The sequence below is a fragment of the Pavona decussata genome, unplaced genomic scaffold (genome assembly GCF_977016875.1).
Source record: "Pavona decussata unplaced genomic scaffold, jaPavDecu1.1 SCAFFOLD_491, whole genome shotgun sequence".
Classification (NCBI taxonomy): Eukaryota; Metazoa; Cnidaria; class Anthozoa; order Scleractinia; family Agariciidae; genus Pavona; species Pavona decussata.
The window spans coordinates 124342-149834 of NW_028145821.1; the positions used below are offsets into that span (position 1 = coordinate 124342).

At 38.1% G+C, this 25493-nt stretch overlaps 1 protein-coding gene, 1 long non-coding RNA gene and 1 pseudogene across 12 annotated transcripts in view; all 3 read right to left on the reverse strand.

Annotated features, from left to right (window-relative positions):
* Window positions 1-25493, reverse strand: part of LOC146450134 (uncharacterized) — a 92054-nt gene that overhangs the window by 40300 nt on the left and 26261 nt on the right. The window lies entirely within an intron of this gene.
* Window positions 10350-11858, reverse strand: LOC146450135 (uncharacterized). The gene is made up of 3 exons (XR_014860388.1): window positions 11648-11858; window positions 11413-11493; window positions 10350-10427 (listed from the first exon to the last, which is right to left on the reverse strand). It is a non-coding gene; the product is annotated as an uncharacterized LOC146450135 (long non-coding RNA).
* On the reverse strand, window positions 15916-24978 carry LOC146450136 (uncharacterized; annotated as a pseudogene). The gene is made up of 7 exons (XR_014860387.1): window positions 24345-24978; window positions 23297-23512; window positions 22836-22978; window positions 21485-22624; window positions 19425-20418; window positions 18418-18951; window positions 15916-18210 (listed from the first exon to the last, which is right to left on the reverse strand). The product of XR_014860387.1 is annotated as an uncharacterized LOC146450136 (transcript).

The window sequence follows — 25493 nt, forward strand, 5'->3', positions numbered from 1 at the left end:
ACTTCCCTGGAAGATTTAGTTGAGTGACGATTTGGGCAGGATAACATCAAATCGTTGTTTATTACAGTCGAACCAGGTCAAGCGTACCCCCCTAGAGTCTATTAATGGATCGATTATTTGAAAATTGAAGCCATTAGTCGTTTCAAAGAATGCATTCATTTATTCATTGTTAACGCGGATCAATGATCAAATTAAAATTCGCAGAACATAGATCCGCGCTAACAGTAAAAGCAATAGCCTGTAAAATTCAAACTACAGTACATCTGAAACAGCTCGTTCGTTCAAACTGTTCCTGCATGTTGTTGACACATTCATATAATTCGTTAGGCAAATTTGGTCATGGCAAGAGCACAAAGTCAAGCGCTTGCAAATGGGTCGGGCTGAAAAATTCCAATTTATCTTTCATGTATAGCATTACCTACCTTGTAGCATGAAAAAGTTTGGTATATATTATTATTTCACCAGACTGTCCATTATACGTCGACGAATAGCGCAACACATGTGCTGCCATTGTCGAAGGTCAACTGAAATGAACATCTTCGCATACTTTTCGCTAAATTAATTTGCATATACCTCAAAAAGAGAAGCGTTTGTTATAATAAAACGCTTCCAGTCCTTTTTCATTTTTGTTTCTGAATAACTAACGGAAAAAACGCAAGTGTACAAACGAAAAATGTTCATTTAGTGATCATTAGTGAGTTTAAATTTACGCGACAGGACCCACCGTGCCCGGTTTAAAATGGCGAATTTTCTTTCTGACAGTACGCGTTGACTGCTGTAAATCACGAGAAATCTGTTTTTTGGAAAATCCACTGTTATATAAATCATGAATTGCCGCTCTGAATATATTGAGAGGGGTTTTTCCCGCGGGCTTTCTGGTTTTCTGGTTTCATGCATTATTTGTACATAATCCAATCAGAAATCTAATTTTGATTTGAATACTTGAAACGACTAACGGGTTCAATTTTCAAATAATAGATTCATTAATAGAATCTAGGGGGGTACGCTTGACCTGGTTCGACTGTAAGCTCACAGTTGATTTGATAAAGCGTGACATGTCACGGTAATTGGCAATTTTGTCAAACGTTATCATAAACAGAATACGTTTCTCGCTTATTTGCATTTAAACTTGGTAACAGCAAGCTTTTCCTTGATACTAGATTAAGTCTTGGAGTCAGTCTGTTGTCGATAATTAATAACCAAAATAAAAACAGCAACAAATACCTGTGAAACTTGCCACGGCAAGAGAAGCTTGATGACCGAACCTCCGGTATGTTCGTTACATAACAGACAACTGAAAGAACAACTAATCTTTCTTCTGTAATGCGTTGGGTTCCGCCATGGATCTGAAGTGCTCTTTCTGGTCTGTTTATTCGCCTTGTGGCGCTGAAGGTGTTGGTTTGAGGATTTGTCTCTTGCTATCCTGTACACGAGATATTAAATCGCATCTCGTCAGTCTTGGTTTGGGAAGAAAGCGTGGCGCGACGGGTTCAAAGATCTCCGAAGCCGATTTGATTCTCAACAGAGCAGGTAAATTTGATGTCCATGAAGATGAGAAGAGAGGAATGACTGCTTGCCCCAGACATCGCAAGAACCTTACAACAGACTGGACCAGCCGAAAACGGACTATGTGTTGCCATCCAAGTCATATCTAAAGGGACGATGTCACAAGAGTCACAAGGCATTTTTGAGCTGCATAACGCTGTTGTTCCAGTTGTTCCCATCGGTTCAGGTTCGTTTTATGTTAACTGACTGACTGCATACTAGAGTCATTTAAAAAATATAAAAAACATAGCATTTACGGCCGTGGGAACCGAACGCGAAGTTCAGCACATTTGTTCCGCGGAGTCGTAATGCCGCCTCAAATTAGTCGTATCACAGGGAAACCAATCTTAACCTTCAATGCTAGCTTTTGGATTTTGATATAGTTTAAAAAACAGCTTTTAGTTGGAATTTGGAATAAAGGCGGCAAACATCCTACCTCATTAAAGTGTTTCTCAAATATATATTCAATACTTCATATCCATCAGAAGAAAGCTCATGCCAATCCTGCTGTCATTTTTTTTTTATAAGGAATGTATTTTTGGTATAAAACAAAACTAGTTTCTTCTGATGAATATGAAATATTGAATATGTATTTGAGAAACACTTTAATGAGGTAGAATGTTTTCCGCCTTTATTCCAAATTCCAACTAAAAGCTGTTTTTAAACTATATCCAAAAATAATAGCTACAACGCATGGGAGGTTAAGATTGGTTTCCCTGTGATACGACTAATTTGAGGCGGCATTACGACTCCGCGGAACAAATGTAAACAAAACAAATGTGCCAAACTCCCATGGCCGTAAGTACTATGTTGTTTATATTTTTTAAATGAGTCTTGTATGCAGTCTGTCAGTTAACATAAAACGAACCTGAACCGATGGGAACAACAGCGTTATGCAGCTCAAAAATGCCTTGTGGCATCTTGGCATTTACTCGTCGGGTTGGTTTGTGTATTACCCGGCCCGGCTTTCGTTGTCCCTTTAATATGACTTGGGTGGCAACACATAGTCCGTTTTTGGCTGGTCCAGTCTGTTGTAAGGTTCCTGCGATGTCTGGGGCAAACAGCCATTCCTCTCTTCTCGTCTCCAGGGACATCAAATTTACCTGCTCTGTTGAGAATCAAATCGGCTTCGGAGATCTTTGAACCCGTCGCGCCACGCTTGCTTCCCAAACCAGGACTGACGAAATGCGATTCAATATCTCGTGTACAGGATAGCAAGACGAATCCACAGACCAGAAAGAGCACTTCAGATCCATGGCGGAACCCAACGCATTACAGAAGAAAGATTAGTTGTTCTTTCAATTGTCTGTTATGTAACGAACATACCGGAGGTTCGGTCATCAAGCTTCTCTTGCCGTGGCAAGTTTCACAGGTATTTGTTGCTGTTTTTATTTTAGTTAACAATTATCGACAACAGACTGACTCCAAGACTTCATCTAGTATCAGGGAAAAGCTTGCTGTTACCGAGTTTAAAATGGAAATGTTAAAAGAAGCGGGAAATGTGTTCTGTTTATGATGACGTTTAACAAAATTGCCATTTACCGTGACATGTCACGCTTTATCAAATCAAGTGTGAGCTAACACCAATTTGATGTTATTCCTGCCCAAAGCGACACTCAACTAAATCTTCCAGGGAAGTTCTACCTCGGAGAGTTAAGATAGTTTCATCGAGCTTATCCAAAAACCCAAAATAAAAAACAAAAAAAGAAGAAGAAGATGAAATAAAGAAAAACCCGCTGTGGAACTTTATTAGCAAAAATACCGAGTAATCTTTGACTTCGAGCGTGGCTCATGCAAACGCATTTTAATGGCTCAAGTTAGAGTTTGCTGATTTTGGGAGAACAGATGTTTGGCTTAAAATATGTCTTGAAATTTTCGGAAAGAAACGCCGCACCTCTGAGAAAAACCGGTTCGAAATTGCCTCACATTTGGCCCAAGACAATTTTGCGATCGCAAGGAAATTTCAAAATTCTATAAAAAATTAAGTTTCATGTTAAGTCGGGATATTTTCCGTTAACAACGTTTTTTAGACGGTAAACAATACAAGCAATCAATATGAGTCCCCAGAAATGACGCGAAATATATTTTATTGAGCTTCAAATTCTGCATATATTTTGCGTGACATCAGGGCCAGTGAGAGTCAAAACCAGGGGGGGTGGTCAAACTACGAAACGCAACAGCAGGAGAATTGCTAAATAGCATCATTCATTATCATTTCGGACAGACATTAAATGGTGAAAGTTTGAAGGAAATCGGCCGACCCCCATCTTTCACCTCTGCCTGGTTTTCTCAGACAATGACTCTTAAGAATAACAATTCTGAAGTTGAAAGACAAATTCTAAGCATTTGACTGTTTTCGTTTAAAATGTGTTAAAGAAAAGAAAAACGCCCCTTTAAAGGGGGCTTGAAAACTAGTAATTTGTAGGCTATTTCGTTTTAAATGTTTTGCCTATGTTTGATTGCCTTTACTAAGAACAAAAGTGCTGTGATTTTGATGGGGGTATTCTAGTACTGAGTCAAAAAAAGTTGTAAGTCTTTTGGCGGGAAAAATCCGTACAGGTTTAAAACGGATTTAGCCCTTCAAAAGTCCAAATATTTTTTTGGATTTTGTGCTAGAGCCGTGTTAAAAGCGCAGGACTTTTTTTCTTCTCGGCAACCTCTCCTAGGCAAAAAAAAGTAAAAGAGATAGCCTACAAAATGACTATTTACCAGGCCCCCTTTGAAAGCGCGAGTTTTTTATTTATTGTTGTAATGAATACAAGACAAATAAAGAAGAACAATGAAATGCTTTTAAATTCTTTATTGACTAATTGATTTCAATTACAAGTTACTTAAGTAACAATGATATACAAGCAAAGTAGTTGATAACGAGGAAGTAAATAAACGACTTTTGATTGACAATAATCTGATACAAATTACTGAAGCCAAAAGGCGAAAAATATTAAACTGCAGTTAAGTTTTGTTTTGAGAATGAAAACTTCAATGATCTTCGAAGTACAATCCTAAGACAAGTCCTCAAGTTTTTCTAAATAAACTTACTTTCTAACATTAAAGAAATTTGTTTGACAAATCGAAGCAGATCATTTGTTTTCAAGAGTAGAAACATGTTTGTGTAGAAATATTTTAGAGAATTTCTTGGTAAAATTTATAGCCAAATGTGTACAAAGACTTTGATTTCCACATAAACGCCACATTCTAACCATGTTTCACGCTTAATTTGAAAAGGGCAAAAAGTAAATTTGTATTTGACTGACTAGAAAAAGGTCTACGAATTGCCGAAACCGAGGAAAATGATGACATTTTTTAAACTCTTTTTATTCAGCGAAAAACATAACCATTCTCAACTCCAAACATCTCTCCATCCAATTTCTATGCGATCAATATTTTTTCAACAGCTAATAAATCGGAATATTAAATATCAATGTTTCAGTCAATGAAAGAAAACAAAAATAATGAAGAGAAAAAATCAGCTTTGTTTGTTGAATTTTGTCAGTAAACTGAGCTTTAACATCCATTTTACAACTTGAAGTTTTCCTTCCTTTTTTTAAACTGGAACTTCATTGCTTAGGACCGATCGAGCAAAATGATCACTCAACTGCATTTTCTACCTTATACGCGTCCAGAAAATTACATGACGTTCATTCTTTCTTGTGTTCGGTTCAGTGTTGCCTTGAGTTCCTCCCATGCTTGCTAGCGCTTTCTTCTTGATCCTTGAGCTCGTCTTGCGTTAAATCCAACTTGAGATGAAATACTGAAAGACAAGGAACTCCAATTAATTACACGCAAGTTGCAACATAAACAGCCCTCTCTGATATCAGTTTGGAAATTTAATGGTAAATCTAGTCAACGTTCGATTCATTAATTAATAGTTTTTTGCAACAAATTATCCGCTTAATTTTTACTATGATTAAGTCGATTTCGTAAACAATTATATGCTTCTTTTTTATGCAAATATTTTAGAAAGACAACAACCATCATGTAATAAAAGGGAATGAAAGCTTGGATTATTTGTTTTGCACGCCCTGAAATTCATAAGTTACAAGAGTTTTACACTGGAATTAAACAGTGACAATCAATCTTTTGACATAGAAATTTTCATAAATCCAATCAATTTTGCATCACCGTGGACAAAATCGTAAACGAAACAGCGATCTTTTGAGCTTTAGAAAAATAAGTCGCAAAACAACCTTCGCAAAATCTCAATAATTTTTTTCCAGCTGTTATTGTTTTATAATTTGTTGTTATTATGCACAAATCGCACGCATTTCACACTGCACGGACTAATTAATAATACATGACTGGTTAATGATAAATTTTTTTCATTGCAAACAATAGGACCCACAACCTATTTCTAGCTAATTTTCACCATGATTGTCTATGCAATGCCTTAGTGGTCTTGTGGTTAAGCAAACGCCCCGAACTACAGAGCGACGGCCTTATCTCTGCCGTCGTTTAATTTAAGTTGCTTTGAGGGGCTTGGAGTTCAAGCCCCGATACGGCCAATTTCCCTTTTTTTACTCAACCATAACTTTTTTTTGAAAAGAATTTTCTAGTTTTTTTTCCTATTTTTTAGTATTTAAACCCAAAATTTGCAAAAGGATAATCGGAGTAAAATTCATCTACTTGTCTCGGTATAGAGAGAATTCGGTTCGGCTGAAACTAAATTATTTCTGCTCAAGATACTGATTCAAGACACTTGACGATAAAAACCAATTGCAAGCAATGAATTTGCATGAAAGTCTTTGACGATTTTCAACTGCGAAATCGGTTGCGTCAGGTATTACAAATCCACGTCTACGTTTTACGATACCGCGGGTGATTTTTTTTTTAACCAAAAGCTCCTGACCGCTTCAAGACTGAATTTTTTCTATAAAATAGATTAAAGAAAGTCTAGAGTATTCGTTTACTATTAAGATATTTTCTCCGCATTATTTCTTTGCATTTTTTCGCTGCGTGTGATCGCACTACAGTGTAAATTGTGTGGCGAAACAACTACAAACAAAAATCTCTCATTCAGCTATCCACGAAACAAATTTCTACTAGCCTAAGCGTACGAAACTGTTCTTAAGTATACGAAGTTTTGGCATGTCCATATGACAAAGGCCATAAAATGTTTCTTGTTCTTGAGAGCAATTTAACTGCATTCATCTTTGTGAGCGTACTTAACTAGGATAATTGAAAATTGTTTCAAAACTTTTGCCTGTTATAATTCTGTTATTCCCGGGAAACCTCGTTATATCATCGTGCCAAAAAAAAAACCATTATATTGTTGCCAATTATTTTTGCTTTGGGTGCACCTCCCAATGACGAAAAAGCCTCAAGATATTAAAAGTAAGCTTAAACTTAGTTTAGCCCGGGCTTTTTGTTTTTGTTTTTGAAGCTATGACAATAAGGCTTAGAGGATAGATGGCCAAAGATGTTTCCTTTGAGGTCCACAACAAAAGGTAATGACATCATATGCTGTGATAAATAAATCATTATTGCCAAATGGCGGCCATCTTGGATTTCTGGGTTTCCCCGAAACTTCTGGAAAGCGCCGAAATTAAGCGAAAAGCAATCTAAACCAATAAAGGAACACTAATACAAGCTAGAAATACAAAATTCACAGTAAGAAAATTGTTTTTTCCTTATTTTAGAAAGGCATTTCCCTTTTTTTGGAAAAACATCTGCCTGTCGAAAGCTAGGTTGCCATGGTAAGATCAAAGTCGATGAACACTGACACAACCATTTTTTTTCCAGATACATTGCCTGAAGTTTCATAGTATTTGCTCTAATATTTATTAAAACAAAAAAAGTTATTCAGGTTCTGAAGGCCCCCCTCCTCCCTTCCCGGTACAGATAGGGTTATAAATGGACTACTTTTTAGAGCAATAGTTACCAAAATTTAATCCATTATTCCGTTATGATTCTCCACACAAATTTGAAATTTATCTAACAACAGTACTAATTGATTGGTCAGATGACTGGATATTTCTATAGCAACGAGAGCATAATAGCCCTTGATAAAAATCTGGATTTTTGGACATTTTAAGTTTGATTACGGTAATTTTGAAGGGTTTTCAGCAGTTTTGTATGTATATTTCTCAAACTCATTAATAATTCATCAAGAGAAAACAATGAAAATCACTACCGTGACCGTGGTTTGGATATGTGACATTAGTATATACCGCACAAGTGAATTGTACTTTTAGCGCGCGCTGATTGGCAAGCTCGGAGGTGATCAGCCAGGTACTATTCACCTCCGAGCAACCCAAGAGAAGCAAGATGGCTTCCCGTTTCGCCACGGTCACTAAAGAGGAATTTATTTAGATAAACGTGGCAGCTATTACAAAAAATACAAAAATGACAACAAAGTTTAGTTTGACGGCATTAAATGGCAAGTTATTTAATCTTTCCGACCTCATATTCTAAGGCGAAAAATGAAACTACAATGCCTTGTTTACAAAAACTGCCGAGCACTATAATCACAATGTAGACAATAAAATATCTAATGTTTTGGAGCATGGTCTCAAAATCAAGACGAATTTCACATAACAATTAAAGAAATGACACTTTAGCAACTAAAAAAGTGTCTCAAAAATTTTTTATTGTTCGCAAGAAAGCGAGACGGAACTTTATACAACATGAGAAATCGCTTACCGCGCGGCGCGCGAGATTTTAAAATTTCCCACCATTTCTCGGTATACTGTGAAAAATAAAGGAATTTTGGCTCGCTAGTTATTCAGCTTGTGTGGTATACACTAAAACAATTATTCACCTCAGTGTCGGTGAAAGTGGTGGATATTTACCTCCACTTCGGTGAATAATTGTTAATTAATTACCATACAATTTTGCTACTTTAGCCTTGAATTTCTCCAAGAATTATTGATCATTTGAGAAGCCATATCAAACACTCGAAAGAACGTTTCATCAGATATCCATTGCAAACACCTCGAAGTCGTTTAAAAAAAACTCGGCTGCGCCTCGTTTTTTCAACCTACTTCTCAGTGTTTCGATATCTGATGAAAACATTTTCCTCGTGTTTGATATGCTACAAACAATGACGTGAATCTCACTTGATATGATTCGACGTCTCAAAGGAAACAGTTTGGAACATACTTTATGCCTCAAAGGTCTCAAAGGGCCCCCACCCCACCCTCCAGGCTCGGAAACGAAACAAAAAAGCCCAGGATGAATAGGGTAAAAACGATGCATGAGATAGACGAACTTAAACAAAAAATTGTCATTTAAGACATTCTTGTAATATTATTTCTCCTTTTTAAAACAACCTACGCAATTCTATTTACAAGTGAGGGCGTCTGAGTAATTATCGAGTAACAGAAAATCTGCCAAACTGTTGGCCAATTTTTCGTACGTGGTTGCTGTTCCTGTGCTATTTCGATCGGAATCTATTATTTTGAAAATTTGTGCTTTCCAGCAACTTTCTCGATGAAAAAAATTGAGGTGCCTACAAATTGATAATAAACTGGTTTGTTTGTTTATTTGCTCCAAGAATTTTTTCCAGAGTTTCATGCAAGATTTTCAGAAAAGTTTCTTCGTATAAAATGATTACCATTTGCCTCTGGTATTGTTGCTGCGGTAACCAATTTTACTAAGATTACAAATATGACCTCGTGTCTATGATCCTGACTCTTATGTGATAGAAACCAGAACAGTTATCGCCCAAATGATGATTTAAAAAAAAAGACAAAATTACCCAAAGGTTGCTGAATTGCTACAAGCCTAATAAAGGTAGAAAAAACTGCATTTCCAAGTGCTGAAGTTTGCTCTTTATTCGTTTTTCAAATCCTTTACGAGTCCAACTCTTCTATACAAAATGACTTTTAGTTAAACTCCAAAGCAGTTGAGTAGTTGTGAGCTAAGCATCGCAAGAGATTCATTGCCTTTTCCACTGAAATTTCTCACAGACTATTCGAATGTTTGATTATTAGAGTCAAATCATAATCAAATTAGTTCAAATCTAACCGGAATCAAATAAGTCGACATTCTAGTCAGCAATCCACCATACTGTATTTGAAGTGACTTAGTTTAACTTATCGAAATATTTTCTTACCTTGTTTGCGATGTTTCCTCTTTATTCAGTGATTCCAGTTTGTTCTCTTTGTATTAAGCCTTTCGTTTCACTTCCTGAAAATACAATTCATTAAATGAGCTTAAACTGAATCATCAACTTGTGCTTTTTTGTAACGACTTCACAGTTCCAAAATTTCCAATTTAACTGCTCATGTGTTATTTTGGTAATAGACGCCTTCAAAATGACTTGAGGTCCCAACAAGCTACCTATCATTTCTTGTCAATATACAGAGCAAATTACATTAACCGTTAGTCACAATTCCAAAATTTCCAATTTAACCACTTATGTGTTATTTTGGTAACGGAATCCTTTAAAAATGACTTGAGTTCCCAACAAACGTTCCTTCTTTTCTTGTCAATGTTACAGAGGAAATTAAATGAATCAGTACCAAAGCCAGAGTTTGCGATTTACAAAGTCTTTTGTTAAGGAGTTATTTCCATTCATTTATCAACCAGGAACTGACTTTAGTCAAGAAGCAAGACGTCCATGAGATTTTTCAGCTATAATCTCAACCATCACTTGCACCCCTCGCCCTAGCCTACGCGCTTCACTGTTAAGTGCTGGGCTCTCCCTCCCCACCCTCTCACCACCCACAGAAACGCCAACTATTCACTGAGGGACTGATTTTTAAATTTGACCTTCCCATTCAAACTAGAAAATTGTCAGATTATATATGTCCGCATGTAGTAGTTAAAAAGACTTTGCATACACAATTATAAAGGTCCTACCCATCGATTCCGTCTTCCTCTCTCAGTTTAATAAGGTAGACATGTTTTCCTGAAAATTAAAATGATCGATTCTAATGATTCTACAGCAAAATACAAGCAAAAAATAAGAACCGGGTTCATTAAAGTGAGGGGTGTGTCTTTGGACCCCTGAGGCCCCAAAAGGTTTTGACATATAGCCCGGAGCCTGACGCCTTGCTGTGCTGAGACCCGGAGTAAAAAAAATGACGATTCTGGCTGATGGAGCCATGGGTTAAGGCCATGGAACACTACTTCTCTGTATTTTTCTTCCCGGCGCGCTAAGGTTCTAAACACCTTTGAAAGTTAACTGAGACGTTTCTCAGAAATGGAGGTTTCAAAGAAGTTAGATTCAATAAGACGTTAAACTTTTTTCATGCCAAGCTTTGATCAGATATGAATTAAAAAGCAGATCATCATTTCGAATAAACACGAAATTTAATTTAGAATTTGCTAAATGCTCTATCGAGGGTTAGGGGAAAGGGGGAGCGGAGGTGTACGGCGCAATTTCATTATATAAAAAGAACAAAAAATCCCCAGGATTTTTTATCCTGTCTTCCTAGCCTAAACTCCATTAGATTGCCCTCACACGGCCCTTTCCCTTCTTCCCTTGTTAAAAATTTTTAAATGATCAAAGCGTTATTCCACCTTACATAATTAATTTAAGTTATCCGCTAGGTTGTTAATAAAAACTGATGTGCATTTTGTATAGCCTGATCTGGGAGGGAGAATAGAATTTTATGACGAAAAAAAAGAACAAGAAGTCACCTGGCTTTTCCAACTGTCGTCCTCCTATAGCTTCTCCTTAACCCTCCCTCTTCCTTCTTCTTTATAAACTTTTTCGAAAAAAATCAGAATTTCAGCTTATAGCTTAAATCATCCACCTATGAAGACCGCTTGTAAATAAATTTTGCCAAAAGTTATTTGAATGAAGTTTCGAACGGCTGGAAAAAAGTCTTTCCATTTGACACAGGATGTTTCTGGAAAGCGCCCCTGGTTTAGCTCCAATCATTTTGAAAGAAAAATTAACCTTAGCTATTATATTTTTACCTTTCTGGTATTTCTTCTTAGCTTGTTCCCTTGTATTCTGTCGTCTTTCTTTAAGTTTCATTTTACCGCAATGGTGTCAACCTGAAATTTCAAAAATTTCAATGAATGATTGGACAGAAAATTTAAAGCCCGCTTTGCTTTACAGACTATTACCGTTATTTAAAAACTTTTAAGGTAATCTATAAATTATTGCTCTCCATTTGAAAAAGAAAATCATACAATTTCAATGATTTACCTTTGCTGTATTCCTTCTTACTGAGTCCAGCTTGTTTTCCTCGATTCTTTTCTGACATTTCCACATCCAGTTGGCAATTTGCTAAGAAATGCCTGAAATTAAAAATTATCAACGCTCTATGGTTAAGCGACGGAAACATTATTTTTTTCATTGCATAATCATAAAAAATTATCACAATTTCAATTTTAAATATCCTAACATTCACTGGTCAGATCAGGGAAAAATTTCCGCACAGCCCCATACATTAATTATGCATGCTGATGTATTAATTATGTATGCGCTTCATTGTTTTTAAAGACAATAAGCTATTCCCATGTGTTTTGCATATATACATTGCAATTAATACTTACTGGGTCAATAAAAGAGGATTTCGTCGTGTCATGACTTTTTCTCCACTTCTCTCTCCATTTTCCCAATCCCATTTTCTTTATTTCTCTACCCCAGCCCCCTAACGCTTTTCTTTATCTTTTTTTTTTTTTTTCGGTCTACCTACCATACCGTGTCCTGAACTGAGGCCGTACTGTTAGCGTTGGATTCACTGTCCATCTGCTTTACCACTAGACTACGAGGAATTTGTTGGAAATTACCCCTCAATAAATATATTTTGTTTTTTGAAAGCCATTAAAAATCTACATAATAATGCAAAGGCAAATTTTTCCTGTGCGTTGCACTTGCCTTGCAATTCTCACGGAAAAATGCGTCACCTTTGCCCCTTGATTGGCCGGTCTCGGTTTGGGTCTTTCTCCTAGTCAAAGCCCCATGCAACCATGTTATAGTGAGTTGTAGAGCGTTAACGAGTCTTCGCCGACGTCACTTTTTTTAGTTATTGCTTATGCTCGAATCGTCGTCTTATTATATTTGTGTCCTTTGCTGTTTCGTCCATCACTTCCCCTACGTCAATGCCATGCTACTGCGTCTGTAATTTGACTGACCTTCGCCCATCATTCCAAGCCTTTACTCGCCTTTTAAAGTCGCCTAATATCCTTGCGGATTACGAATGGTGAACAGAATAGTACAAGGAACACAATCTAAACGCGTCGTCCATGAAATGTCCGCCAGTTGGATGCAAGAAAGCCCTAACGACGAGCAATATTGGCGTATATTGTAAGATGCCAACCTTTACGAAGTTCACCAGGACTGACAAAGCATTGTAGCGCTCTACCCGCACTTCGAGATTCGCCGGAGGAATACGAAATATCAGATACCGTAACACATGAAGCCTGCACGTCTATGCAAGCGAGAACCTCTGGCTTTATTTTAGGAACGACAACAGCAAAAATAGAACGTAAAATAAAAAGAAAGGTAAAGAAATACTTTATTTTTGATAGTTTACGGCAGTCGCAATTAAAAACCACTGGTTAATCTGCCGTTCTTTTTACTGCCCATGCGAAAACATGTCACTCAATCCTGAACATTTTTAAAACGTGGACATTTTAAAATGCGTAAAAATTGCTAAAATAATTTGTCAAATTTTGTTTAGATTTTCCGTATTTTTTTTCTAAAATTTGAAGATTTTGGCAAAGCCCACATAGACTTAGAAAGAAAATACAAAAACTACGAGGAACAAAGCGAAGTAATCCCAATGGCGCACTATTGTTATCCCTATTGTTTCCTTTGAACAAAGACTGTATGCATAATAAATGTATGGGGCTGTGCGGAAATCTTGCCCAGATCAGTTATACTAACGTCAATTCATTATCTAATATGCTTGATTAACGAAGAGCCAATTTAATGAAACGTTTACACTGAATTGTAATCAACAATCTGAGCCCTTGTCACCCACTTGGACTTGGAGAAAACTAATTTTAACACGGAATTATTAGAAGCCTTTAGATATGATCACATAAATCGTTTTAAACTTCATCGAGTTTCTCTCTGTGTGTACAGCAGTTGAATTGATCCCAGTTATCGATCTTGAAAACTGATAATATATTTGAAAACACAGATGTCGTATGCTTGTTCACGTGATTTACTTGTTTTGCTCAAGCAACAGTATCTACAACTTCTCTCAAACTTTCAAGTAAAAAAGGAAAAAATAGAGACGAATATAAAGTGAAAGCGCTGGTTTAACTAACAAGGCTATGCCCTGTTTCATACAATGTTGCACTCGACGCTTAAATAGAACAGTGAAGCTAGCGCACGTGTTCAGGCGGTCAGCTATGCAACATATTTTCTTGTTTATAGCGTTATAAAAAGAAATTAAAGTAATACTTATAAAGCAAAGCTCACCTTCAGTTAGTGTAGGGTGATTTCCTTGCTTTCTGCCTCCATATTTGATGATTTTGCTTCTTTCTTGATGACCGTTAAGCCAGTCTTTCGAACGGAAGACTCACAAATCCACGAACTGCTCACAAGTTCGTTATGAATATGGATTAGAAACTGAAGCCAATCGCTGTTTAAAAATTATCATACATATTTCTCGCCGCTGTTTGCATTTAAAGAAAGAAAATTATTGCACTTGCTGTTTAGTTGCGCATGCAAAATCAAGATCAGCCTTTATTCGGGTAGGGGATTGTGAAAAATAAACGAGGACGCGACAAATAACTGCAGTTCCAAAACCTGATACAAGTAAAGGGTGGAAGGGGGGGGGGAGGGGTGAGTACTCGTTTTTTGAGAGACCGTCGAATTAAAATATGGTATTTCCCGATTTTCGGAAAGACATTGATGGAAAACCTTTGCAATTACCAATATAGATTTAGATGTAGACTGCAAGGAAGATTAGAAGAGAAAAAGGTTTTCAAGGTGCGCAAATATTACCAATCAAAACGAAATTCCTCACTTGTTGGTCGGTAAACTGATGCGTTCCGCTTGAGATTTTACGTAAAACCATAAGAACTACAGCTACATCTACAAAAAAGAAGAACGGAGACTATTTTATGGAGTGGTCAGACTATTTATTGGAGAGAGGGGCGGGGGAGGGGGTCTTGTTTTCGGGTAAATTGATGTCAACAGGTCCACCCTATTGTTCAGACTTAAATTCTGGCCCTCCAACGCTAAATAGCGTCCAAGAGCGGCGACGCTCTCCGTGGTAAGGGTTTGCAAGGATAGAACAATTATTGGAGATGGAACACCAATTTGAAGGGTAAGTTTAAAAGCCTTTTTTCTGATTGGCTACGCCCTCTTGTCTAGATTTCGTAACACTTAGGATATCACTCATGTTAACAGTGTAGTCATCACCATTATCGCCCCACGTTTCATCAACACCACTATCTTTATCATCATCATCGTCGTCGTTGTCCGAGCTTTTTTCTTTATAGTCGATCTGAAATGCGGCACTTTCATTCCCTTTGCGCTGTCTGTTTCACTGCCATCACCAATCAGTGTCCTTCAACGAAGCATCATAGCGTTCCTCTGCATGTTCATACTCCTCGACTGCTTCATTTCTTTCGTCATCAGCCTATTTTGATTTGCCTTCTAGACATCTAAGGATGTGTTCTACGGTAACGTCAATCTTGTGCTGTTTGAGCATGTAAACTGAACTGCTATGTCATGGGGATATAGGGTTAAGAAAGCATTCATTACCATTTCCCAAGCAATCTGATTCAAATTGTAACAAGAATATTTTCACTATGGCGTCATTTGTCTCTAACTACCAGAATCCTTCTGCTTTTTGTTTTCTCGTGCTAATTAGAGCTACGTCCACTTGTTGCCCTCTACATGGATTACAAAATTTGAATATGAAAGAAAAGCGGAATGTATTCTGGTAGTTGTAGTTAAATGACACCATCCCGAAAATGGCCTAAACTCTTTGATTTGAAGCGGAAAGATGTAGTCATAAGAATGAAGCAAGTGCTGATGAGTGGGCGAAAACTACCGCTCCGACCATGTGAACCTCGAATTCGCAGCTGGGATGAAGGCCTTGGTTGAAAATCAAATCCACGAACGCCAATAAGCTATTCTTAAAGTCAAGTGTATGAATCGGTTTTCGTTGATACATATGTATATAACAACGATTCGCACTTTGGTGAATCAGATAGTAATTGTTGTTTCTTGAAGTGGAAAGGTTATTCATTAAAACTGATGAAGCAAATGCTGATGTATAGGCGAAAACAACCGCCCTGACTGGGCCATCTGAACCTCCATGTTTGAAAGGAAAAATACACTAAGGCAACACTAAGGGCTGGTTACCACTATTCATGCATTGGTGTGGTTGGACCGGCGGTAGGGCAAACAAAAGGTGGCTTGAAGTTGCCATAGCACTCTCAAGGGCTATCAAACAAAATATTGCATAGGTTTTGATGTGTTTTCATCAAATGATAAAGCATAGATACATAAATACAAACTTTATTGAACCTCTTTTCAGGAACAAAATTTTTCTAAGAATTATTTACCTTAAAGCTTAAAAACATTTTCCAAAAAATCATATGTACAACCAGTCAAAATTGTAATAATTTTTCTAAGAATTCATTTAAAAATTTGGGCTTAAGAGGTCTTTTGAAATCTTTTGAAGAAGTCTTTCAAAACGTACTGTCAGTGACAGGTAACTACAATGACTATACTAATATATAATCTATACAAAAGAAATCATAGTAATAATTAATTAATTACTACTTTGCTTTATCAGTTCCATATAACTTCTAAATGTACATGGGTGGTCAATTCTCGTTAATGCTTGAAAGCTTAATGAGCTTGTGCGGGTGAGATTAGAGCTGAAGTGTCCGCACACTACCAGCTCACACTTTATGACTTTTCCTAAAATTCATCAGGCAATAATTTGACGTGCTACTGTTCCACAAAAAAAAAACACACCCATACCACCGTAACGTTTCTTTAGGCTTAGGACAAATTTGGGTTGGTTTTCAGAGGTTTAAAAGATATTAAGAACGGTTTGCTGTAAGGACCGACTAAGCGTATACAAAATAGAAAGAACCGATTTCCCCAAACTTTGCCAGAATAAAGGGCTTGGTGAACTACTTCTAAAAGTATAAGTTTCGTTTTGTTTGGAGCTTTATTTATTTTGGGGAAATTTTTTTTAAATTTTCCCCATGGAGGCCGGCTAAAATCGCGCCGAAGTAGGCACTTTTGCAGAAGCTCCGTTTTATACAATTGGCCTTTTCTAGAAAAGATTACCTCAGCAAAAGAAACAATTTTATTTCCCTAGATGACTAGCGGTGTCAATATTAAATAAAACGGAAACGTGAATTTTTGACCAATTTTTTAAGTTGTGCCTTTTTACCGGCGATTATAACAACCTGATTTTGGCTAAGTGCAAGGACAAAAAAAGCATTTTGGTACATCGCTTTGCCCCACGAAACTACACTCCGGGAAAACATAATCATTTCAACTAAACATTCATCGAATAAAAAATTGGGGTAAATTAAACAACGAGTTCTCAGCGCGTTTTCAAAACATGTCACTTCAGCAATTAAGAGCGACCTTTAACCTTTCATATCGATGGGAAATATAAACGAGAGCTCTTCAACCCTGACTTTCCTTCGCCCGAAGACGCTTATTTTTACTTTGCTGGCACATTTTGAGTAAAGGAAAACTACGCATTTGAATTTCGAGTTATGTACTAGCTATAAAAGATAATTTTAAAACCAAAATTTGCAATTTAACCCACTTTGCGCAGACAGTTCCGGTTTGTTTACCACGAAATTGCGATTGTAAAGTCTGTTAAAACACAAATACAACATCAACTACAAGGTAAACCTCATTCTACTGAACGATTAATAGCTATTTCTTGCCTTGAGAGACCTTTTCCTGCCAAAAAAGAAAACATCGCCAGTATTCATTGCAAAGTTATTGAGCGAGATCGCCGAAACGTCCCAAGCTAATGCACATGTTCACGATTAACCAAATAAAGCCACAGGACTCCCACTTTACAAATGCACAATACGGGGACCGCACAGCTGTTTCTTTATGTAACAGTGTTTCGTTTTGCACTGTCCTGTCGATTGAGAATGAGCTAACTTTCATGACAAACTTTGCAATTTGTCAGTTCTCATTAACATTTTAAAAAGAAACATTAAAAAAAAAATGGAACGGTATAGGCTAATTCTACATTGTGGTAACCATTTTTTGTTTCTTGTGATCTTACCACAACAAAGTCTTGAGTGTAAAAGGATACAGGGATAGAAGTAAATTTCTTGCATCACAAACAAGTAATAATTATAATGAAACAAAAAGCTTCAAGTAAAACTATATGGGAATATGGTGACTATCTTAGGTGAGTAGTTAGACTGAGGTGCCACAACTACTACACCCCTTTACAACATCTCTCAACACGGAAAGGTACTCTGCTTTGCGCCTTGGGTGGAACCGGTCTGTGGCCGCCCCAAAAAAGTCGCAGATACTCTTAAGCATGGATAAGCTGAGTGTTTTCATGCTGCTTTTTTTATTCAACTCGCACAGGTTCAGGTTGTCGTACGCAATAGGGTGTTGTAACTGTACTTCATCCAGCACAGCCTGACGGGTTTCCTGGTATTCTTGTTCCTCCTGTGCAGCTCTAATATCTGAATCGCTAACCTCCACAGCGTGACGCAACTTAGATGCCAATCTTGAAAAGAAAGACTGTACCTGTTGCGTGGTTAGGAACTCACCACCAATCTCGTACCCAGAGTCTTCAGGCTTTTTGGTCAGCGGGGCAATGCCGGGAAGACTCTGGGGACATCAAATTTTATTACCGCAGGATTTCTGCGGTAAAACAATGGAAACCGTTACGGAACAGCCAATCAAAAAAATTGAATTTTTTCGATGTCCCCAGAGTCTTCCCGGCGTTGCCCCGCTGACCAAAAAGCCTGAAGACTCTGGGTACGAGATTGACTCACCACTCGAAAACAGCCTCGAACCATCTCCTTTTTTTGCAAAACGCATATCTCTCGCCACTTGCTCAGGGTTCTGCTTGTGACCTGTTTGCTGCCCAATGTTGAATTTTTCCTCCAGATACTTTCTTTGTGCTTCACTAAACCGTGCCGACTTCTTTGTGGTTTTTAACGCCCAGCCCTCAGGTTAGCTGACACCATCCATCTTCTGCGTTTCTCTTGCTGCAAATGTTCTTGCGCTGCTGTCACCGTCCTGAAGGAGGGTGTGGTATGTTATTTTGGCCTTGTCCAGCAAAGTCTCTTTTTCAGGAATCATCTCGCATTTGCCAAAGGACATATGCTTCTCGAGACTTGAGTATCTCTCATATACCTTTACGCAACCTTCGTTTGGACAGGAGAATAGAGTAGAAGCGTCTTTCGCCACTTCCACTGCCACCGTTTCATCAGGTCTTGGCTTCTTTGAGGGTTCTTTAGATGCACTTACGAAGTCACCAGGGGAAAATCGGCAGTCAAACTTGCATCTTTGCAAAACATCAGCAACTAAAAAGGCAAAAATAAATTAAGTAGCTTTTTTTGGATTTTTTGTTTAAGTAAAGCGCAAGGCTTCTTTAGGGTTGTTAACGTATTATGTACGTAAGTGGTGATTAGAAGGCTAATGGTAGCTTAACCCACTCTTAACTCTCTTATATTTTGAACCGCTCAGTGTAATAATGTAGACTTGTTTTATAATAATAATAATAATAATAATAATAATAATAATAATGATAATCTTTAAACAGGGTGCGTTCTTACAGAAATGGTTTTCAGAACGGCCCTGTATAAAATAAATAAATAAATAAATAAATAGATAAGAATAAAGTAGACTTTTTTTACACATGACATAGTTAATAGTCACTCAGTGTGATATGTGATAGTTTAATTGTTAGCTGGCCAGGTTACTGTACTGTTCGGTGGATATTTATAACATTCAAATTTATCTCATTTTCATTTTTCGGGGTATGTGTTTCTCTTACCTTCAACTTTTGATTTGCTGAATTCCTTTCCTTTTCCGACGTTAAAAGCTCTCCAAACGGTCAGCTTGTCATTGGAATACTGAAAGTTGTTTAATGTGCTTACACCATGAAGTTTTACCTGAGGCAACTCACAAGCAGAGACGGCAGCATCAACAACAGCAACGCGAACCCCGGTGACACCTCCATTAGACAGGATAGCTGTTTGAAGCTGTTTAGCATTTTGTACGTTGTGGCCCTCATTTACGTACCTGCGCACATGGGCCTTGATCGTCGCTGCTTTTCTGTCACAGGCCCCTTTACCCCCTTAGGGGTCACTGAAATCCACTCTGCATACGTCTATCCCGGCGTTTGCTTTCATGTGGGTACACAATGTTATTACAGCAGAACTGTGATAACATCCCGCGTTATCCTGGCGTAGGAATGCCTTGTTGATTGCGGGGTTCTCCTCTTTCAGCGATCTTAAGGTGTGTTCAATGATGCGCACTACGACTGAGCTGTCTTGTGACGTATTCTCTACTATGTGGACAAAGCTCTGACTTTCAAACAGCCCTCTCACTTTTCTTGCGACGACACTTATGTGCCATGATATTCCTCGTTTTGCATACCAATCAGACTGGGTTTCTCTGTATTTGAGAGGCAAAAACTTCATTGCCCAATCTTGCGTTATAAGTACAGTGGTTTCATCTAAAGCGCTCAAGCACACAGTTCTTGCGGTGTCTTGTCTGACACATCTGAGTTGATGTGCTTTCCAGGAATGAATTGCTTGGACTGCCTGGTTTTGTGTGTACAAAACGTCTTCCCGTTCTTCAGGTGCAAGCTTTGACTCAGCCAAGCATTTTTCAATTGAGCAAAGGACATCACTGAGACTTTCACATTGTGAACACTTAAGATCATGCTCATGGGAGCAGTGGGATCTTAGTTCATCGTCCTTACTGTCGCTGAGAGCATATCCACTGCAATGGTCTGCTACAGACGAGGACTCAGATACATGAACCTTTTCAAAAAGGGAAACTCATGGATTACTTGACTGTTTGAGTATTAACGTTTCAATTTTCAGTTATTTTACGCGCAATTCGTCTGGTAAGTTAGATTAAAACACTCAATAAAGAAAGGATTATCAAATAAAAGCCATTTCCCTTACACGAGCCTCTTCCAGGGATATTTTTTTTTCAATCTTGTTTTAGCGCGTGGTCATAGTGCGCGGCTATTTTAAGAACGACGTCTGATTGGTCTGTTGTAATGATGTAATGAAATTTGACGTTCGGCAGGTTTTGTTCCCTAAAAAGTAAATTGACACTTTCGAGTCCACTTTGTATAAGTAGCAAAACTTGATCCTAGCTAACAAAGCTGAACCCGATGAAAGCGATTTATAATCAATAGAATATGTACCGGGATCCGAGCTCCACCGAGGAGGTTGCTGAAACGTCATGGTCATCCTTTCTTTACTTAATTGTAACGAAACCCCCAACCGATGCAACGAACCCCTAAAAGGGGACCCCGGTAACGGCATTAATAGTAAAATCAGTCTGGAAACCTAACCGATATAACGAACGCCTTTTATAATGAACATAATCGGAGATCACTGTCAAGCCAGTGAACAAAAAAGAAAGTACAGATTTACATAAGTTATCATGTATTTATTTCTATATGTGTGGAGGCAGCGTGGTTGAGTTGTTAGGGCGCTGTACTTCTAGTCTGGTAGTCCTGGGTTCAAGTCCTCCACTCTGCTACTCATCGGATTTGTTATCCTGGGCTGCGCTTTGTAAACAGCCAACTGGTCTGTCTTCGGCCAGTTAGAAATTTTAATCACTTTATGTTGGTTTCCTGTTATTATCATTATTATTATTATTATTATTGTTATTATTATTATTATTATTATTATTATTATTATTATTATTATTATTATTATTATTATTATCATTCTATTATTATTATTACTCGTGCTACAATGAGCTAAATTAGTGTTCCAGTTTGATTAACGCGCACGCCGTGTATTTGGAGGAGAGAGAGATAGTAACAATACTGATAATTTCATTACTATTGAAATCGGCCAGTTGTACCTTATAGTCAGCCTTAAGATACTGCTTGCCTTCCTTCAGACACATCTCCCATCTTTTGGCAGTCTCCCTGTCCAGGCCACTCTCCTTAAGTGTTTCCACTATTCTACACAGATCTTCGAAACCCTTTGCACCATCTGAAGCAATGTAATCGAGCCCCTGTAGGGACGTCCTCACAGAGGCCGCACAGGCAGTCAGGACTCTTAACATTGTTGCTGGACTGAATGGAGTGAATTTTGTTTCCTCGCAATAAGATTGGTACTGCTTTACTAGCCTGTTAGGAATCATCGTCCTTATGACATTTGGAGTTTCTAGAATCTTCCCTGAAGAGAGGCGGAGGTGTCGCTGCCCAAAGGGAAGATCGTGGATCACGTGCGGGCTAGTTATGTAAGTCAAAAAATGATCTAGCTGTTTACTTTTAACTCTCATCCTCAGGCTTCTTGGTCGGGTTGGTAAGGTACCACGACCATGCTGTAAAGAGTGCTGTCTCGCCATTTTGAACCGGTATTGGGTGAGCCCCGGAATATAGTACTGGATGCGCTTAAACGTTATTAGGTCTCCCATGATTGACAATATCTGGCGCCTTGTTTCCCAGTTAGATGCATTTCGATGGGACTCGGCCAGTGCCTTGAGATATTTTCGGTCTTCTTGTTCGCCGATACCTAGTTCCTTCTCGACTGAGCCAGATTTTCTAACGGCCTCCCATAGATATCCTGCGTCTCCTGGGGCGATAACATCAAGACCAGCCACAATAACAGACTTAGCCTTTGATACATGGCTTGCCCTAGTACGTTCACCGGCCTCCTCCCATCGCTTTTTGTATGGCCCGATTGTATCAGCCTTGCATGAACGCAAGAAATCATTCAACAGTGCACGTCTTGTGGCCTGACTGCTTGTTGGTATATCGTCGCCACTAGAAGTTTCGCTGCTGCTCACTTGGGTGTCGGGTTGGTACTGGCTAGTGTCTATAGTCGTGTTGAGTTCTGAATCGTCTAGCTGAGAGTAAGACTGAGACATACTTTCGTCTCCTATCGACAGGTGGTGGATTGAGTCGGGCTGAGACAGACTATCGTCTTCTAACGCCAGGCGCTGCATTGAGTGGCTAACGTTTCCTACAACATCTTGACTCGCTACATCTTCTTCCTATATGTGTTATAGAGAAAAAAGAACTTTGTTTACTGATAAGAATGTCTATATATTACAGATAAGTGTAAGAGTAAATAAGTATATAAGTATGTATTTTATTATTATCGTATTATATGGTTTTGCATAACTTAACTTCGAAGTCAACCCGGACAACAAAGTTTAATTCATGTTTAAGCAGTTCTGTAACTGTAATAGCTATATTACATACCTGTGTGATATCTTCAGATATCCGTTCTACTGGCTCTGCGACGTTAGGTTCTCCCAGGGGTTTTAAAGCTTCTTCGGATTCTGAGTTGGGAAATGCTAAAAGCGATGCTTCTTCCAACTTTCTTCTGCATTGCTTGCAGATTTCTAAAACAAAAAAAGCAAATAAAATAATCAACGCTACCACGTTCTTCCCACATTGGGAAAATTACTAGGGGAATCTGTGACTATATCTTTATGGGGTCGTATCTTTGCTATGCTCTTTGATATCTGCCAAACATTAAGCAAGCACGTTTCTTGACATATATATCTTTTTACGGTTAAAAATTTCAGACTATATGTTTTTTTTGCTGTCTGAAAATTTGTAAGGGAGGGAATCCTGAGGCTACGATTTATTTAACTGTAACTTTGAGCAACAGACACACCCGGCAAGTTTTTGAGCCAGTGCTACGGGTGAATACTCACGTGAGCCAACAGGAAGAAGTACTTGTGTTTGCTGGTTGAGAAGCTTAGCATGCAGAGAAGATATTCCTCTCTCTCCTGACACTGACGTCCCATGCGATGCCCATCCAATGGGAGCGGCACAGATCCTCTTATTTGAACGCCATCTGATGCCAAATGTGTCCCGATGTCTCGGGCAAATAGTGAGCTCAAGGTGACTTTCGCTTATCTCAAAAATGCCTTTGAAGGTAAAACAGTCAATTACTACAAGCTCTTAGGTTAATTGCTTTTTACCTAGGAAATTCTAACATATCATGAGAAAATAGAATGCATTAATTTTTTGTTCACCACCGTCCACATTTGTTCTTCCCCCTCTCCTCGACGCCCCGTTCCCGACCTGAATCCCCCCGTCCCCGACCTGAAAAAATGAATAAATTCATAATTGTTTTCATTTTCTCTTGTCATGTACATTCGGTTCCTTGTAGGCCCGCAAATCTAATTTGTGACGTTAAGTTCTTGTGAAACAAACAAGGCTATCGTGCTTGTCCGTACATCTTTTGTGGTTCTACGCAAAAATGCTTTTTAACGGACTTAAGCGTTGATGACCAGGGAAAGTTTTAGCTTTGTATGTTTATAAAGCAACAAGAAAGGTTTTGGCCTTTACGTTTGCCGTGGCTTAGCTGTTTCGACAATGGCTTTTTAGTATGTTTTAACTTAATTTAATTTAATTTAATTCAATTCAACTAATTTAATTTGCTGTTTTAAAGAGTGTCGTAAACGTATCGAAAATATCGCAATGTTTACTAACGTTTGTGGCCTTTTACTTCTGTTAAGTTCGATACAAAAGGGTTTTGGGTTTAACATTACTCCCTAGAGGATGTTCAAGATTTAAAGTTATACGAAAAATTACTGATCCGTGACGATTCTTGATATAAAAAACGCAAATCATACACAAATTCAACCCCTTAGTGTCACACCGACTCTCTTTGTTTTGAAAACATAGCGAGGAGTCTATTTTTCAATTAATTTATGTTGGGCATACATATACATAGTACACACAGCTAAAACATACCTGCCCGTGCCAATAACAACTTTGCTTCAGAGTCTAACGTAGCGTCTCGAGTGTTGCAATAACGCAGATGCCCTTGCGTGGATTTGGTACACTTGGCAAGGATTAAGCTTTTCACATTCGCTGAGTTGTCCACACTTGAACCACATGCTCCCCCTACAATCTGGCCATACTCACACGCAGCCATATATAAGCACCACTCCGGTGGTAGTAGCCACCCACAATCAACTGCTCTGTACACTCAGTAAGTACCTGACGTGCAGCGACTAAAAGAATTTAGCTTTCGGGACATGGCGCTCTTTTCAATTTACGTGATCTTTAAGTAATTTAGATATTACACCTTAGTGTCCGAAAAGAAAAAAAAAGGCGTTTTGACGTGTCAAAGTAATACCGAAATATGTAAGTACACATCCCAGTACGAAATGTACTCTTGGGATTCCTGTGGTTACTTAGTTAATCGTTAACTTGTTCCTTGGCTTGTGGCGTTCGGCGATCTCGCTCAATACAGTTTTGCAATGAATACAGACTGTGTTTTTTAGCAAGAAAATGATCTCTAAGGTAAGAAATATTTATTAATCATTCAGTAGAATGACGTTTACCTAGTTAACGCCGCATTTGTGTTGTAAACAGACTTTACAATCGCAATTTCGTGGTAAACAAACCGAAACCGCCTGCGCAAAGTGGGTTAAATTGCAAATTTTGGTTTTAAAATTGTCTTTTATAACTAGTACATAACTCGAAATTCAAATGCGTAGTTTTCCTTTACTCAAAATGTGCCAGCAAAGTAAAAATAAGCGTCTTCGGGCGAAGGAAAGTCAGGGTTGAAGAGCTCTCGTTTATATTTCCCATCGATATGAAAGGTCAAAGGTCGCTCTTAATTGCTGAAGTGACATGTTTTGAAAACGCTCTGAGAACTCGCTGTTTAATTTACCCCAATTTTTTATTCGATGAATGTTTAGTTGAAATGATTATGTTTTCCCGGAGTGTAGTTTCGTGGGGCAAAGCGATGTACCAAAATGCTTTTTTTGTCCTTGCACTTAGCCAAAATCAGGTTGTTATAATCGCCGGTAAAAAGGCACAACTTAAAAAATTGGTCAAAAATTCATGTTTAAGTTATATTTAAATTTGACACCGCTAGTCATCTAAGGAAAT